The sequence below is a fragment of the Herpailurus yagouaroundi genome, unplaced genomic scaffold (genome assembly GCF_014898765.1).
Source record: "Herpailurus yagouaroundi ecotype Mexico unplaced genomic scaffold, PumYag 192, whole genome shotgun sequence".
NCBI classification, from domain to species: domain Eukaryota; kingdom Metazoa; phylum Chordata; class Mammalia; order Carnivora; family Felidae; genus Herpailurus; species Herpailurus yagouaroundi.
The window spans coordinates 15650324-15668091 of record NW_024412423.1 but is presented as its reverse complement, the minus strand read 5'-3'; the positions used below and the strand labels follow the sequence as shown (position 1 = coordinate 15668091).

Sequence of the window (17768 nt, the reverse complement as noted above, 5' to 3'; positions counted from 1 at the left end):
GAAGCACGCTTTTTCCACTGATACAGAAGGCAACCAGCAGAACATGTGACAATATGAAGCAAGAATTTAGATTTGATAGTAGAAAGAGGACGGAGTCCCCATTTGACGACCTGTGTCATCAGTGAATTGTAGGCGAGGTCATCAGCTGGGTTTACATGTGGAGGAGGGGAGTGAAGTTTGAGAAGAGATATGAGGATACAGAATAGTTGTCTTGGAGAGTGAGAAAGCCATCTCCTGGAAAAAGAATTGTGGCTGTTTTGCTGGGTAGAGTTAAATGCTCATGTAAGGTCTATAATCAGGTGAAGTGAAACCAATCAGGCAGGTTTTGCTACTTTGTAGGCAGGAGTGGAAACCAGAGATGGAGGGCTTCGATCCCAAGTTTTGTCAGGCAAGTGATGGAGAGAGGGAATACGAGTACGTAAAAGAAAATTTTAAGAAATAAATCTAGAAAGATGAGCTGAGGCCAGTTCATGGAGTGCTCTGAATGTCAGGCTAAAAACATGAATTTTATTTCATAGGCAATGGGAAGCCATTGATGTTATTTCTGACTATGGAAGTGACATTACCCAAACCGTACTTCTTTATAATTAAATCTTCTTTTAATATAAAGTGTGAGATGGTTGAAGGACAGGAATAAATAAGACCATTTGTGAAGGACCAAAGATTAGATAATCATAATCTAAATGAAAGTAAGCAAGAGTTGACTTGAGCTAGACCACTGAAGGATAAATTCCTAAGAGATCTTGGTATCTATCTTACATTTTGGTATCTAAGACCAGCTTTATGGGAGCATTAGGTCACTGGGGAGAGAATCATAAGGGCTAGGGTAGGATTAGGCAGGATATTATCTAAATATCTGTCTGGAATCTGTCTGTTTATTAACTAAACAAATGTGTGGAAGCACATAGGCATCAAGTGGTATATTGATCAATCACTAAATGAATGAGAGCCCAAGATGTAATCTGGAGTATTGAAACAAAATAAAAAAATCATACAGTTGTTGACCAGTAATGAAGCCACAGGATGTCAGGAAGAATTCAGGTAATGGTATGTAGGATGGGCAGGGTCGGGGTGGCTCAAGGCACAGAGTATGGCTAACACAGAAATGCTGGGTACTGGTCCAAAGTGCTAAGTGGAGCAGGGAGACCAGCCAGGTTAAAGAGTAGATTTAAGGGACTTTGGAACTAACGTTCAGTTCAGTTGTACAGGATTGGCCCATTTAATGACAAACTTCTGACGTGAACCATGAGTGTGCCAGATTTTAAGCCATCTAAGTATATGTACATGCTAGCGGTAACAGTTGAAATGCTAAAATGAAAAGTCACAAAAGAGCACAGTCGGAGATACGTCCGAATCAACTGGCTATGATACAGTGTTCAACAATCAGTAATACTTCAAATCATTCCTAGGATTTGACACTCTATTTCAACCTTGAATCCAGAAGCTGAGCTAGTGTCCGCATGGGTATCACTGGCAATCTGAAAGTACAACTGATTTTCTGGCAAATCTGTAATGCAGGTTGGTTTTGAATTTTTCATTTAATAAGCAAACTCATTCCATAACCTAGCAATTCATGAACATACTAAACAATAGAACACCAGGACAGACTCCCATTAACTTTTATTCAGGATCCATTCATCCATCCAACATTTCATGACTATCAGGCATCAGGCACTGTGCTAGGCTATGGATACAAAGAAAAATAACTATCTCTTGTTTCTCTTCAAGAAAGCTCTAGTCTGTTAGTTAAAAAGAAAAGAATAAGCAAAGAGATGTTTATAATAGATGTTATGACTTTGGTGTACACAAGTTTTATTGGTTACATAATTCATGGGAGGGCCAAGGAGTAGTTGGGGAGATAGTAATGGTGATGGAAATAGTTGCAAAAGACTTGTGAAGAAGGGTCAGAAGAAAAAGGGAGCAAGGGTAGGGATTTGGGTAAAAGGTCATGACATCTTATGAAAAGGATATAGCTGGTGCAAAGCCTTTAGGTACCAAGCACAATGGTAGTTTGTGGGGAGGGAGGGAAATTCCTAGTAGTTGTATATGGCTATAGTATTTCAATTATGTTCAAATTTGGCTCATTCCATGTAGATTTTATTTTTCTAGTGTAATCTTTTTATTATGGTTTTTCCCTTCCTTGATTTGAAGTTCAATCAAGATTTTTTTCACTCTTGCTTAACTTCCATAAGCACCAAATAATGTTTAAAATAATGGATGCATATAATAAATCCAGGAATAATATAAATACAATTTCACCAAAATAGAAATATACATGTGAAACCAGTCATTAGAAATGGTAAGAGTATTTATTTATTACTTTAAATCAACCAGAAGGGAAGCTCATGTAATTGAGACAATAAAAGACTGTAGGTCTATCACTTTTCTTTGGGAATGTTTTCAAAGAACCAAAGCCTTTGATATAACATAAATAAGAGTGTTCATCAGCATGTGCTCATGGGGAAGGAAAAAATAAAACCTCAAACCAGTTTCTATTTCCTTAAGAATTTATTCTGAACTGAATTCTTACCATCTTGGTACTGCTTTATTGACAAATAAATGAAGGTACTTTATTTTGTTTGCCAATATTCCCACATATACATCATTGTTTAGAGGCCACAGCTTCTGCTAAATAAATTACTTCCCTTTGGCTTTAGATCAAAAGCAACTTCAAAAGAAGGACATCTTTTCTCAAATTCAATTACTGGCTCTTGGGACTTATATGGAAAAGTTATGATTATAAAAAAGAAAAGATAGTTCGCTTGCATCTGGAAATGTTTATAGTATTAAGATAGATGGATTGTATAAGGTCTGGTTCTAATATCTTCTTGGGATACAATTATTGAAAGAAAAGCCCAAGCCTCACTTGTAGAGTAGGGAACTCTGTATTTCTCTCAATGTCTCCTGACATTCTCCTGGATTTGTGGTGTTAATTACATTCCGCTAACTTTCTCTTCTAAGACCCCACTAGTGTTAGCTGAGAAGGTCCTCAAGTAAAATCAATTAGATAAATGTGGCTTCCACTATCTTATGAAATCCTTTTTGAACCCTAGGTATAGTGATCATATACCTGGGATTCCATAGCATAATCCTGATTTCGCATATTTTTTGAGTATGAATGTAAATTTATATACTAGATCTTATGTCAGTCAGTATCTTGATTTTTAGTTCTAGTAATACGATCATTATAGATAGGTGAGATCTTACAACTTTGAAGTTAAAAGTTTATTTTAAAACTCTAGGTAATCTTTGAAAGATAGTAAACAAAATTAATATATGGATTAATATTATATGTAGTCTTTAAATGAAACTAGTGTCTGGTTGTGGCATACCTTATAAAAAATAAAAGCATATTGAAAATTATCTACCTTTTTATCAGAAATTTACCTAGCAACCTAGGATAAGACCGAAGATTTTGGCACTCATCCAGAGTCATAAAGACGTTTTTACTATACAGTGCCATCAAAATTGTTTCTCTGTAGAGCTGGGATAAAGAGACTGGAAGGGCCTGTTTGTCAAATAGATTGTTGACCTACTGGGATTGGCTTAGAGGATGAGACTTTTACTTGAAGTCAGAATCCTATTATATATAGCTCAGTGTGATAAAACTTTTATTACCTATTGTGTTATAAACTTAGGAATATTAGAGTTAAAGAAATGTTAGGATTTTATACAACTGAGAAAGTTTTATCCTATTGACCTGATTCTTTTAAGCACTTTTTCTGCTCTTGAGGACTCATAATAATTCTTGTTTTTGTCCATACATGGTGTCTGTGTGTCTCTACACCATCTCTCTTGCAACCTTTTATTTCCTTGGCCTCAGAAATTGACCTTTTTGAATTCTAATCAGTTTATAACAATACAAGTTCAGTTTGTGACTGAGGGATCTTCCCACCTTTGTTTGCCAAGTTCTTTTCAGAATCCCCTGGAATGGGAACAGAGCTCTTTGCTTATTCAATAGGGATGGCCAATTAAAAAATGGGCCCTTGGACCATGTTTAGACCATCTTTCTGGAGCAGATGTTCTTTTCTTTTTTTTTTCATTATATGAAAGTTATTGTCAAATTAGTTTCCATACAACACCCAGTGCTCATCCCAAAAGGTGCCCACCTCAATACCCATCACCCACCCTCCCCTCCCTCCCACCCGCTATCAACCCTCAGTTTGTTCTCCGTTTTTAACAGTCTCTTCTGCTTTGGCTCTCTCCCTCTCTAACCTCTTTTTTTTTTTCTTCCCCTCCCCCAGGGTCTTCTGTTAAGTTTCTTAGGACCACATAAGAGTAAAAACATATGGTATCTGTCTTTTTCTGTATGGCTTATTTCACTTAGCATCACACTCTCCAGTTCCATCCACGTTGCTACAAAGGACCACATTTAATTCTTTCTCATTGTCACGTAGTACTCCATTGTGTATACAAACCACAATTTCTTTATCTATTCATCAGTTGATGGACATTTAGGCTCTTTCCATAATTTGGCTATTGTTGAGAGTACTGCTATAAACATTGGGGTACAGTGCCCCTATGCATCAGCACTCCTGTATCCCTTGGGCAAATTCCTAGCAGTGCTATCACTTGGTCATAGGGTAGGTCTATTTTTAATTTTTTTGAGGAACCTCCACACTGTTTTCCAGAGCGGCTGCACCAGTTTGCATTCCCACCACCAATGCAAGAGGGTTCCCGTTTCTCCACATCCTCTCCAGCATCTATAGTCTCCTGATTTGTTCATTTTGGCCACTCTGACTGGTGTGAGATGATATCTCAGTGTGGTTTTGATTTGTATTTCCCTGATAAGGAGCGACGTTGAGCATCTTTGCATGTGCCTGCTGGCCTTCCGGATGTCTTCTTCAGAGAAGTGTCTTTTCATGTTTTCTGCCCATTTCTTCGCTGGGTTATTTGTTTTTTGGGTGTGGAGTTTGGTGAGCTCTTTATAGATTTTGGATACTAGCCCTTTGTCTGATATGTCATTTGCAAATATCTTTTCCCATTCTGTTGGTTGCCTTTTAGTTTTGTTGGTTGTTTCCTTTGCTGTGCAGAAGCTTTTTATCTTCATAAGGTCCCAGTAGTTCATTTTTGCTTTTAATTCCCTTGCCTTTGGGGATGTGTCAAGTAAGAAATTGCTACGGCTGAGGTCAGAGAGGTCTTTTCCTGCTTTCTCCTGGAGGGTTTTGATGGTTTCCTGTCTCACATTCAGGTCCTTTATCCATTTTGAGTTTATTTTTGTGAATGGTGTAAGAAAGTGGTCTAGTTTCAACCTTCTGCATGTTGCTGTCCAGTTCTCCCAGCACCATTTGTTAAAGAGACTGTCTTTTTTCCATTGGATATTCTTTCCTGCTTTGTCAAAGATTAGTTGGCCATACTTTTGTGGGTCTAGTTCTGGGGTTTCTATTCTATTCCATTGGTCTATGTGTCTGTTTTTGTGCCAGTACCATGCTGTCTTGATGATGACAGCTTTGTAGTAGAGGCTAACGTCTGGGATTGTGATACCTCCTGCTTTGGTCTTCTTCTTCAAAATTACTTTGGCTATTCGGGGCCTTTTGTGGTTCCCTATGAATTTTAGGATGGCTTGTTCTAGCTTTGAGAAAAATGCTGGTGCAATTTTGATTGGGATTGCATTGAATGTGTAGATAGCTTTGGGTAGTATTGACATTTTGACAATATTTCTTCTTCCAATCCATGAGCAGGGAATGTTTTTCCATTTCTTTATATCTTCTTCAGTTTCCTTCATAAGCTTTCTATAGTTTTCAGCATACAGATCTTTTACATCTTTGTTTAGATTTATCCCTAGGTATTTTATGCTTCTTGGTGCAATTATGAATGGGATCAGTTTCTTTATTTGTCTTTCTCTTGCTTCATTGTTAGTGTATAAGAACGCAACTGATTTCTGTACATTGATTTTGTATCCTGCAACTTTGCTGAATTCATGTATCAGTTCTAGCAGACTTTTGGTGGAGTCTATCGGATTTGCCATGTATAATATCATGTCATCTGCAAAAAGTGAATGCTTAACTTCATCTTTGCCAATTTTGATGCCTTTGATTTCCTTTTGTTGTCTGATTGCTGATGCTAGAACTTCCAGCACTATGTTCAACAACAGCGGTGAGAGTGGGCATCCCTGTCGTGTTCCTGATCTCAGGGAAAAAGCTCTCAGTTTTTCCCCGTTGAGGATGATGTTAGCTGTGGGCTTTTCATAAATGACTTTTATGATGTTTAAGTATGTTCCTTCTATCCCGACTTTCTCGAGGGTTTTTATTAAGAAAGGATGCTGAATTTTGTCGAATGCTTTTTCTGCATTGATTGACAGGATCATATGGTTCTTATCTTTTCTTTTATTAATGTGATGTATCACGTTGATCGATTTACGAATGTTGAACCAACCCTGCATCCCAGGAATGAATCCCACTTGATCATGGTGAATAATTTTTTTCGTATGCTGTTGAATTCGATTTGCTAGTATCTTATTGAGAATTTTTGCATCCATATTCATCAGGGATATTGGCCTGTAGTTCTCTTTTTTTACTGGGTCTCTGTCTGGTTTAGGAATCAAAGTAATACTGGCTTCATAGAATGAGTCTGGAAGTTTTCCTTCCCTTTCTATTTCTTGGAATAGCTTGAGAAGGATAGGTATTACCTCTGCTTTAAACATCTGGTAGAACTCCCTTGGGAAGCCATCTGGTCCTGGACTCTTATTTGTTGGGAGATTTTTGGTAACTGATCCAATTCCTCCACTGGTTATGAGTCTGTTCTAGCTTTCTATTTCCTCCTGATTGAGTTTTGGAAGCGTATGGGTGTTTAGGAAATTGTCCATTTCTTCCAGGTTGTCCAGTTTGTTGGCATATACTTTTTCATAGTATTCCCTGATAATTGCTTGTATCTCTGAGGGATTGGTTGTAATAATTCCATTTTCATTCATGATTTTATCTATTTGGGTCTTCTCCCTTTTCTTTTTGAGAAGCCTGGCTAGAGGTTTATCAATTTTGTTTATTTTTTCAAAAAACCAGCTCTTGGTTTCATTGATCTGCTCTACAGTTTTGTTTTGTTTTTTGATTCTATATTGTTTATTTCTGCTCTGATCTTTATTATTTCTCTTCTTCTACTGGGTTTAGGCTGCCTTTGCTGTTCTGCTTCTATTTCCTTTAGGTGTGCTGTTAGATTTTGTATTTGGGATTTTTCTCGTTTCTGAAGATAGGCCTGGATTGCGATGTATTTTCCTCTCAGGACTGCCTTCGCTGCATCCCAAAGTGTTTGGATTGTTGTATTTTCATTTTCGTTTGTTTCCATATATTTTTAAATTTCTTCTCTAATTGCCTGGTTGACCCATTCACTCTTTAGTAGGGTGTTCTTTAACCTCCATGCTTTTGGAGGTTTTCCAGACTTTTTCCCGTGATTGATTGCAAGCTTCATAGCATTTTGGTCTGAAAGTATGCATGATAAGATCTCAATTCTTGTATACTTATGAAGGGCTGTTTTGTTACCCAGTATGTGATCTCTCTTGGAGAATGTTCCATGTGCACTTGAGAAGAAAGTATATTCTGTTGCTTTGGGATACAGACGTCTAAATATATCTGTCAATGTATTATTCAGGGCCCTTGTTTCTTTATTGACCGTGTGTCTAGATGATCTATCCATTTCTGTAAGTGGAGTGTTAAAGTCCCCTGCAATTACCACATTCTTATCAATAAGGTTGCTTATGTTTGTAATTGTTTTATATATTTGGGGGGCTCCGTATTTGGCACATAGACATTTATAATTGTTAGCTCTTCCTGTTGGATAGACCCTGTAATTATTATATAATGCCCTTCTTCATCTCTTGTTACAGCCTTTAATTTAAAGTCTAGTTTTTCTGATATAAGTATGGCTACTCCAGCTTTTTTTTACTTCCAGCAACATGATAAATAGTTCTCCATCCCCTCACTTTCAATCTGAATGTGTCCTCAGGTCTAAAATGAGTCTCTTGTAGACAGCAAATAGATGGATCTTGTTTTTGTATTCATTCTGATGCCCTGTGTCTTTTGGTTGGCACATTTAGTCCATTTACATTTAGTGTTATTATGGAAAGATATGGGTTTAGAGTCATTGTGATGTCCGTAGGTTTCATGCTTGTAGCGATGTCTCTGGTACTTTGTCTCACAGGATCCCCCTTAGGATCCCTTGTAGGGCTGGTTTAGTGCTGATGAATTCCTTCAGTTTTTGTTTGTTTGGGAAGACCTTTATCTCTCCTTCTGTTCTAAATGACAGGCTTGCTGGATAAAGGATTCTTGGCTGCATATTTTTTCTGTTCATCACATTGAAGATTTCCTGCCATTCCTTTCTGGCCTGCCAAGTGTCAGTAGAGAGATCGGTCACGAGTCTTATAGGTCTCCCTTTATATGTTAGAGTGTGTTTATCCCTAGCTGCTTTCAGAATTTTCTCTTTATCCTTTTATTTTGCCAGTTTCACTATGACATGTCGTGCAGAAGATCGATTCAAGTTACATCTGAAGGGAGTTCTCTGTGCTTCTTGGATTTCAATGCCTTTTTCCTTCCCCACATCCGGGAAGTTTTCAGCTATTATTTCTTCAAGTACACCTTCACCTCTCTCTTCCTCTTCTGAAATACCAATTATGCGTAGATTATTTCTCTTTAGTGCATCACTTAGTTCTCTAATTTTCCCCTCATACTCCTGGATTTTTTAATTTTTCTTTTCTCAGCTTCCTCTTTTTCCATAATTTTATCTTCTAGTTCACCTATTCTCTCCTCTGCCTCTTCAATTCAAGCCGTGGTTGTTTCCATTTTATTTTGCAGCTCGTTTATAGCATTTTTAGCTCCTCCTGACTGTTCCTTAGTCCCTTGATCTCTGTAGCAATAGATTCTCTGCTGTCCTCTATACTGTTTTCAAGCCCAGCGATTAATTTTATGACTATTATTCTAAATTTACTTTCTGTTATATTGTTTAAATTATTTTTGATCAGTTCATTAGCTGTTGTTACTTCCTGGACATTGTTTTGAGGGGAATTCTTCCTTTTCGTCATTTTGGATAGTCCCTGGAGTGATGCGGAACTGCAGGGCACTTCACCTGTGCTGTCTTGAGTAACTTGAGTTGATGGGCAGGGCCACAATCAGACCTGATGTCTGCCTCCAGCCCACCACTGGGGCCACAGTCAGACTGGTGTGTACCTTCTCTTCTCCTCTCCTAGGGGTGGAATTCACTGTGGGGTGGTGTGCCCCATCTGGGATACTTGCACACTGCCAGGCTTGTGGTGTTGGGGATCCGGCGTATTAGCTGGAGTGGATCGGCAAGTTGCACAGGGGTGGGAGGGGCAGGCTCAGCTCGCTTATCCTTCAGTGATCTGCTTTGGGAGGGGCCCTGTGGCACCAGGAGAGAGTCAGACCCACCGCCGGAGGGATGGATCCGCAGCAGCACAGCATTGGGTGTTTGGAAGGTGCAAGCAAGTGCCCTGGCAGGAACCAGTTCCCTTTGGGATTTTGGCTGGGGGATGGGTGGGGGAGATGGCGCTGTCGAGCGCCTTTGTTCCCTGTCAAGCTGAGCTGTGTCATCCAGGGCTCAACAACTCTCCCTCCAGTTGTCCTCCAGCCTTCCCACTCTCTGAGCAGAGCTGTTAACGTATAACCTTCCAGATGTTAAGTCCCGCTTGCTGTCAGAACATACTCCCTCCAGCCCCTTGGCTTTTGCAAGCCAGACTCGGGGGCTCTGCTTTGCCAGTGGGCCACCCCTCAGCCCCGGCTCCCTCCCGCCAGTCCGTGTAGCGCGCACCGCCTCTCCACCCTTCCTACCTTCTTCCATGGCCCTCTCGTCTGTGCTTGGCTCCAGAGAATCCATTCTGCTAGTGTTCTGGTGGTTTTCTGGGTTATTTAGGCAGGTGTAGGTGGAATCTAAGTGATCCACAGGACGCAGTAAGCCCAGCGTCCTCCTACACCGCCATCTTCCTTTAATCCCTCTGGAGCAGATGTTCTAACAGCGGGCCTTGGTCAAGATGGCAGCTTGATGTTGCAGGACTTCCGGGTCTTACCAGAAAAGCAGAGCAACATTCTCAGCTCTAATTTCTGGGATGAAGGAAAGCACCTATAGAAGAGCTATAATGTTTTCAGATCTTATAGGCACCAATTATTATGCCAGCATAATTAACACACTTCTCCTGGTTCCAGTTGCATATTAAGCAAATCAGGACTGATGCTGTTCCTCTTACATTCACTGTTTATTTCTTCTCAGTTATATGGGTTTTTTTGTTGTTGTTGTTGCTGTTGTTTTTGTCTAGCACCAAATTGTGGTTTTATTTGATTGAGGATTTAGTAGGATAATCTGGTACAAGGCAGTAGATCTTTAAAAATAAATATTCTTACAGACCACCACAATATGCATAGGGGTATATATCTAATATATACACAAGCGTATATATCTAACACTATCCTACTACCAGAAATCAATCCTGTGCCTTCAAAGAGAAGACACCCACTTTGTTCAGCAGACTCTTGTTCTATGCATTCTTTCTAGAGTATTCATTCATTCCTCCAAAGTTATTCATGTTACCAATGTAGTTATTCTCTAACTTCAGCCTTGTATCAGGAAACATTGAGTCATCAAAAGAAATAATATTGAGGTTTCTGGGGAATGCAGGAGAGAACATCATTCACTCTTTCTACTTTGGCATCAAGATGTTTGTACCAGGAACAGCTCCAGTGGTGTTCCAACTCTCTGACAATTGTAACCCACAGATTCTCCCATTTATCTTATGTTGACAAATATCCATCTGCCAGTGTTTGATAAGGGTTCAACTACTTCTCTGCAAATTTCTAGGAGGAGACACCTTTCTTCTCAGCTCTAGTCTGGGTTCTTTAACAGCATTGCCAAACAGCACATGCCCTTCTGGTGATCATAGCAGTCTCCATGGTTAAGTAGGGAAACTGAAGTTGATCAAGTTCCAATTCCCATGTGCCTTGTTTGACATTAGCTGGCGTTTGCACTATTATCCCACCTCTCAGGATACAGAAGCCAGGAGACTTAAAAAAAATCCTAAGGGATGGATAGAAGGAAGGATACCATTTCCTGATAATAGTATAATTCCAAAATTAGTCTTACAAACAAAGGAGGGAGGAGACCTTGACATCATTGAATTCCCACAGCTGGTATAGCTACAAAGGTCCAAATTTTGGACCCCTACCAAAAATTTTAGAATGGATCTTCTTACCCTTTGTTAATTATAAAATAAATATATTTCCAGACCTTTTGCAAAGGAAGGGCCTAAATACGCAGTTAGGAAGTGATACGGAGAGAAAGAAGATACATTTTGTACTTCACTGACAAGATAGACCTTATCTTCATCTCCTGGGTATTTTATACAAGTTTGTAAGCGTAACTAAGGTAGATTAAAGAGGACAATGAGAGGTTTTTTTGGTCTTCTGTCCAGAATGTTTTCCCATCTTTTTTTCTGATACCATTTCCTAACCCTTGACCTCTGGCATTTGACACATTTGTGGTCCATGAAAAGATCCCACTGTCTTGGCCATAGCCATCAATCCATGGGTAAGAATATGATATAAGTAGGGTCGATAAAATTCCTGTGTAAGATTCTGAATAGATTCTGTGAGAAAGAAGTTCTGTTCCCTGGAGTTGGAAATAAATTTAGGTTCTTTAGCTGCAAGTATTATAAGCCAATACTGACTACTTAAAGCAAAAAAGCAAAAAAAAAAAAAAAAAAAAAGAATGCTTATTAGGAGAGTAAGATGGCAAGTCACAAGGATCTTCCTGGGCAGGAGGAAAGGGACATTGTGATTAAACAGTCCCATAGGACTTCAGAGAATGGGAGAGGAACACATCTCCCAAGGAAAATCATGCTTCTACCAAAGACAGAAGGAAGTGGCTGTGAGCAGGCAGAAACAGATGTTCACTATAGACCAGGGCAGCCAGGGCGTCTCCGGATCTGTGCCTGCAGTAGCTCAAGTAGAGCTAGTATCAAAGAAGAGCCGAATGAGCAGTCCACGAACCCTGTGCTTCAGCCTGCTGAGAATAGTTACAGTTTGGTTTTTGTCACTTGCACCCAACAGAGTCTGGAGCAACACCTAGTTTTCATGGGAGTGATTTTCAGGACTAGAGGTTTCTAGAATGTCCTTTTGAAAATTAGAACCACCCTAAATTTGCACATAGTTAATAAGTCACATTTCTTGGGATCTTCATGATGCATCCCCAAGCTTTTCAGACTCCTGGCGCAGTTGCTTGTCCTTGAGGGGACTTCTGAAATCAGACTTCGGCTGTGGAGTTGTATTTAAGGAAGCCAGCCTATTTCAGGAAGACTTCAGTGGAAAAAAGAAGAGACAAACTGACAGGCAATCTCTGAATGAGACCTAGAGATTATAAAGATGAATATAAGCTATTCTCTGCCATAAATATTAAAACTCCTTAGGAACTTCTTAGAAAGTACATCTCGAAGTTACCACTCCTACACTCTCTCACTGTCCCTATTATGACTTGCTGGTGTTTCCTGGTCTACATTTAAAATATCTCACCTTGGAATAGCTTCTGGTATTTGAGTGAGTGGGAGTGCTTAACAGAATACTCTTTTCTGCAGATGCGGGGATAATCATGTGTATGTTTGAGGGGGAAGATACCTACTTTTTGTTTTCCCAAGTTCTTGTCAGTTTCTGTGATGGCAGTAACACCCTTGACAGCAGTAGGGAAGTACAGGCAGTCTGTTTATGCTTTGACCAAATATCAGACTGAACCCCATGCAGCCTGATGAAATGGGTGGTGAACAGTGCATTTCGACAATGTTTGAACATTTGCAACAGTGAAATCCCAGGGCCTTCTTTGTTACATTCTTCGAAAATTCTGGTAAGATAAACATCTGTGTTCAGTAGTGAAAGAATGTTGGTGTAGAACTATCGATCAAGTAATTGGTTCTTAATATGAGGAAGGACAGGCTTATGAAGAGCTGTGCTGAGAGAAAGTCAAAAAGGGCAGGATGGCATTGTTGAAAAAAATCTGGACACAAATGGACTGCTACTCAAGATTGGCCTTACTCCAGCAAATTGGAATATAACCTCTCTCTAAATGCTTGGAACTCCACCAAGACAAGATTTTATTTGGGCCCAAAGCACTCTCATTAAAATACACTTAAACTTGACAAGGTGTTAGTCATTACATCCCAGTGAGGATTGTTTTAATTACTGTTTTTTTCCCAGTTGAGATTTCATAGAACATGAAATACACCACATTAACCACCTTAAAGTGTAAAATTCATTCATTTTCCTATATTAACAATGTTGTGTAACCACTGTTACTATTTAATTCCAGAATGTTCTTATCACCCTCAAATCCCAGGGGTTTTTTTGTGTTGTGTTGTTGTTGTTTTGTTTTGTTTTTAACACCAAGTTTCTATAGGAGCTTTGATCCTAAGGAAGTTTACAGGAAGAGAGAATAAGAGGGTTGAGTCCTTGGGGTGGACATCATGATAAAAGATACTCTTGAAAATTTTGGTCCCAGTTGACTGATACAGTTGTTTGATAAAGAGATAAATCTCTTAAATTTTATTTGAACAATATAGAACAGCAATAGTCTAATCATTAAAATGACTAGGGTTTAAAAACAGCCTTGTGCCAAGTGGGTGATGGGCATTGAGGAGGGCACCTGTTGGGATGAGCACTGGGTATTGTATACAAACCAATTTGACAATAAGTTTCATGTATAAAAAAACAAACAAAAACATCTTTGTGTCACTGAATATCACTCAAATGTCATTCCTTTTCCATGCCTGCTTGAACACAATGGCTAGCTCTATTCAGACACTGAGTCCTGGATAAGCTTGTCCTGGGATCTACCTGCACTAACTGGGAGAATCTTCTGAACAGGAGTAAAATTGAGAGATGACTTAGAATTGATATTGCCGTCACTGGGGCAATGGCAACTTGTATGTGTAGGCTAGATACCTTTCTTGGTATACTAGCTGTGCATATTAGGAGAAAAGAATGAAAAGGAAAAAAAAATCCAGAACAGTACATTTGTACACTGGCTTGAAATCTCTGAACCAGGTCTCTGATGTTCTGTTAAAAGATAGGTGTTCCATCACAGCAAGTGATTTCATGCTCATGTACCAACAAGGGGACTTAGTCACCAATGTCTTTTGCATAGGAGCTTTGTCCTTTTAAGCAAAGGAAGCAAAGGACACAAAGATTGTTTCTGAAACTTAACTTTAGGTTCTTGTGTACTAAGGTTTACCCAAAGGCGAGTCTTAAGGGGTACAGTAGGCATTTTAGTGAATTATGGTGGTAAATAAAGCTGTAAGCACTTCAGACGCAGGCTGTGGAAATGACGGAAGGAATCCGCCTTGGGCTGTGATTATTTGCGCAAAGTAAAATCCACAAACAACGCTCAGGCTGTAAGTTTCCTGCTGTGCCAGTTTTATAAGAAAGGTGTTTTTCTTTTCGGTTGAACTTTCCATTGACTTAAATCATTTATTTCCTTGGAGGTAATTTAAGTACATAGCCAATGAAGTAGTTTACTGTGTTGATGTAAAACGAAAAGGAAAAAGTTTGGTAACTCACTGTTTGATCCGTGAGAATATGCTTAAAGATATTCCTAATATTCTGATCAGGAACATCCCTCTGATCAGAAGAGCTGAATGCCAACCTACTATATATACGTATTTACTTAGAAAATGAACCAAACGAGGAAAAAAATTGTACACTTGGGTAAAAAATATTCTAATTTATTTGGAAATATCTCCATCTGCTTGTTAGAACTACAGACATAATCTGTAATTATAACACAGAAGTAGGTTTACGTCAACCCAAGTAGCATGTCATTTAGAATAAAAACTGTTTTGCCCTCTTGCAATTTCAGTTGTTACAATAAGGCAGACCTTTAGAGTAGGCACCCATGATGACACTTGGTGGAGGATGGAAGGGGATTCCTTTCCCATAGTAGTTTGGTTCACTCTCCATTTTTATGGGGTCTGAAATTGTACCATTGGGCATTTATTTCTTGGATCATGAAGTCCTTTTGTTCATCAAGAAGAATCTACTTAAAAATTGCCACTACTCATGGGTGGGTGACTCATGAGGCAAGCATTGCATTATATTTTAACTTGACCACTAGTTGAGACTCTATTGGACACGTTGGTTTTGTCCCTTACTCTTTCTTTCTAGTAATGGGTTATCCCTTCCTTTAAGGGAGTGCTTCTCTCCCAGACCAGCCCAGTGCTTCTGTTGGGAGTTGCCAGTCAGAACATTCTTCTTTTCCACCCTGATTTCCCTCTATCATGCCACCCAGTGGCAGGGTGCATGACCAGAATCTTGCCCAACCGTAGTACCCCACCCTTGGCCACAAAGATTGGGTCATGTCCCTGCATGGGTATCCAACTCAAGCTAGGAAAGAATGCTTTATTGTACTTTTTCTAACTGGGAGTTGGTGGAAAAATGCTTTCTTTTCTCTCTGGAGGAAAGATGGGGACAGCCTCTAGTTGCTTATGGCCACGTTTCCAGTCTCTTCTGACATCCCACTTGAGAGAATGAAGTCTCAATGGAGACAGAAGCAGAGATGAGTGTTGTCAGAATGTTTTGATAGTGTCTGAGACTCTGTATCCATTGGACTATAAGGCTAATGGCATGCCCTTTCTTAGTTTGTTTATGCCAATAAATCACCCTTTCTCCTTAAGCTATTATGACTGGGACATCTGTCATTTGCAAACAGAGGTCTGAGAACTGAAAACAAACATTTTATAAAAGGATACAAGATAACTAGAGGAGGGCTATTGTTCTGGTCTAGACATGTGTGTGGGAGGTGGGTCAACCCTAACTGGTGTGTGTTTAAATGGAGGGCATTGTGTGTTAAAGCTACCGACATCTTTGCAGACTTTACTTTCAAGTGTGTTAAGACGTAGGACAAGGTGACCACAGTCTCTGCGAATGAAAGCCAATATGACTGTGGGGCCACAAGTGCTTTGACAGTCTCCTGGACTATTGAATTCAGGTTGAGGAACATGGGAGTAGTGGGAGAGCAAGAAAGTGCAAATATTTGATTTAAGTCAGTCCACGGACTCACTTTTTCGGCCAAAAAAGGAAGCAACATATAGGTCCAAAACGAGTCACTCTTTTCATCCCTGATTGACCTTGGAACATCTGCCCTTATTTAAATTTGTAGCTGTTCATAATGCATTCAGGTTTTGTGGATTTTTCTTCTAGTAGCTTAAAAAAAACAAATACAGAGAAAAAAATGGGCACAGAAGGTGGGACTTAATGTTTTCTACCCTCTTTGAACCGTGAGAGTCCCAGTACCTCAGGATAATTTAATTTTGACCTACTCAAATATCAAAAGGACAAAATTAGACAGGATTTTTCATTAGACAGGATTTGTCATTAGACAGCAGATGATATTTTTGTCAACGATGAGAATTATATACCTTGCAGTATTATCTTTTTCACTAGATGAAAAATATAGTCGATAAGTTGAAAGCTTCTCTCAGGTGAATTGGAGAACTTTCTCCAATGTGCTGTACAATTATTATCAGTTTCTTATTACACAACTAACCTGAAATCTGGCTATGGTGTCCTAGGATAAAGACCTTTAAATGGATAATATCGTTGAGTGGATTTTATTCCCTAGGTTTTCATGGTGGCAAAAGCAAATTCATAAGCTATCATTATGTTTTGTGGAAAGAGAAAAACAAATTGACCTTCAGCATTTTTTTTTCAAGATGACTGTGTTCCATGCCATTTCATCCCCAGGATAGCACTTTTCAAAATAGAAAATTAAATCCAAACTCATATTAAAAGCTTTACCACATGGCCGGGATGCTGATGTGTCTCCCTTTCTGAAGCCACCACATCGCCTACTTTCCCCTCCTCCATTTATTTCCACGGTCCTCCTCTTTTTCCAGAATTATTTATGAATAATAAAGGAAACCAGAGGAAGAATAAGGGCATGTTTCTGGTTTTACAAGAATGCCACACACGAGAGGAGGACATTTATCCAGGGGCCCACGGTTTTGCAAGAGATCCACCAGGCAGAATGAGGATGGATAGCCCTTCTGTAGAACAGAGACAAAATAGCCTTCTGTTCAGAGGTGCATAGGCACACTGGGTAGTGTAAGTGGCTGTCTGGAGGCTCATGGCCTTAGGTGTTGCTCACACTAATCTGGGGCAAAGTAACCAACATCCCTAAGCCTCTGTTTATTCTTTGGGGATCCATAAACGTACTTACTTCAGAGCTTATTCTGAGACTTAAATTCATGTGAAGTGCTTAGCAAAATGCCTGGCACAATGTATTAAATGGTAACTCATATCATGGCTAATGATGACGATCTGAGGGGTCTTTTTCCCCCAATGTGTGTTTATAGTCTCTTAGAGAAGACTTGTTAAAGATCTACACCAAAGCGGCTTTTAAAATCTTTCTAAACCACCCAGATTTCCTCCTCTCCCAGCCTTGCCTGCTTGGTTCTGGCTCATTCACCTATTGTTTAAACGCTTTTTTTTTTTTTTTTTTTTTTTTTTTAACTTCCCTGGGCCTGCCTTAGCCTACAGGCCTGTCCACACTCATCTCGCTCCACTCAAGAGCTTCATCCGTCGGGTCCTCCTTTGGCTCACCTCCCTCACTGCCGCCCAGCTGGTGCAGAGACGCTTATCAGTTCTACCAAGTCCAGCTCTTCAGCCTCAGAGACTTTGCTTTAAGGAACTGCTTATTCATTCTCTGCCTCACTTACAGTGAAAGTGAACCCAGCCTGGAGTCAGTAGTTTGTGTAATGTCACTATTCATGTGGAAAGGAGGTCAGGCCAGGCCAGACC

The 17768-nt window shown here is 39.6% G+C and overlaps 1 protein-coding gene across 1 annotated transcript in view; it reads right to left on the bottom strand.

Annotated features, from left to right (window-relative positions):
• The window catches only part of CCDC192 (coiled-coil domain containing 192), a 211463-nt gene that overhangs the window by 49166 nt on the left and 144529 nt on the right, over window positions 1–17768 (bottom strand). The gene's annotated exons all lie outside the window — the stretch shown is intronic.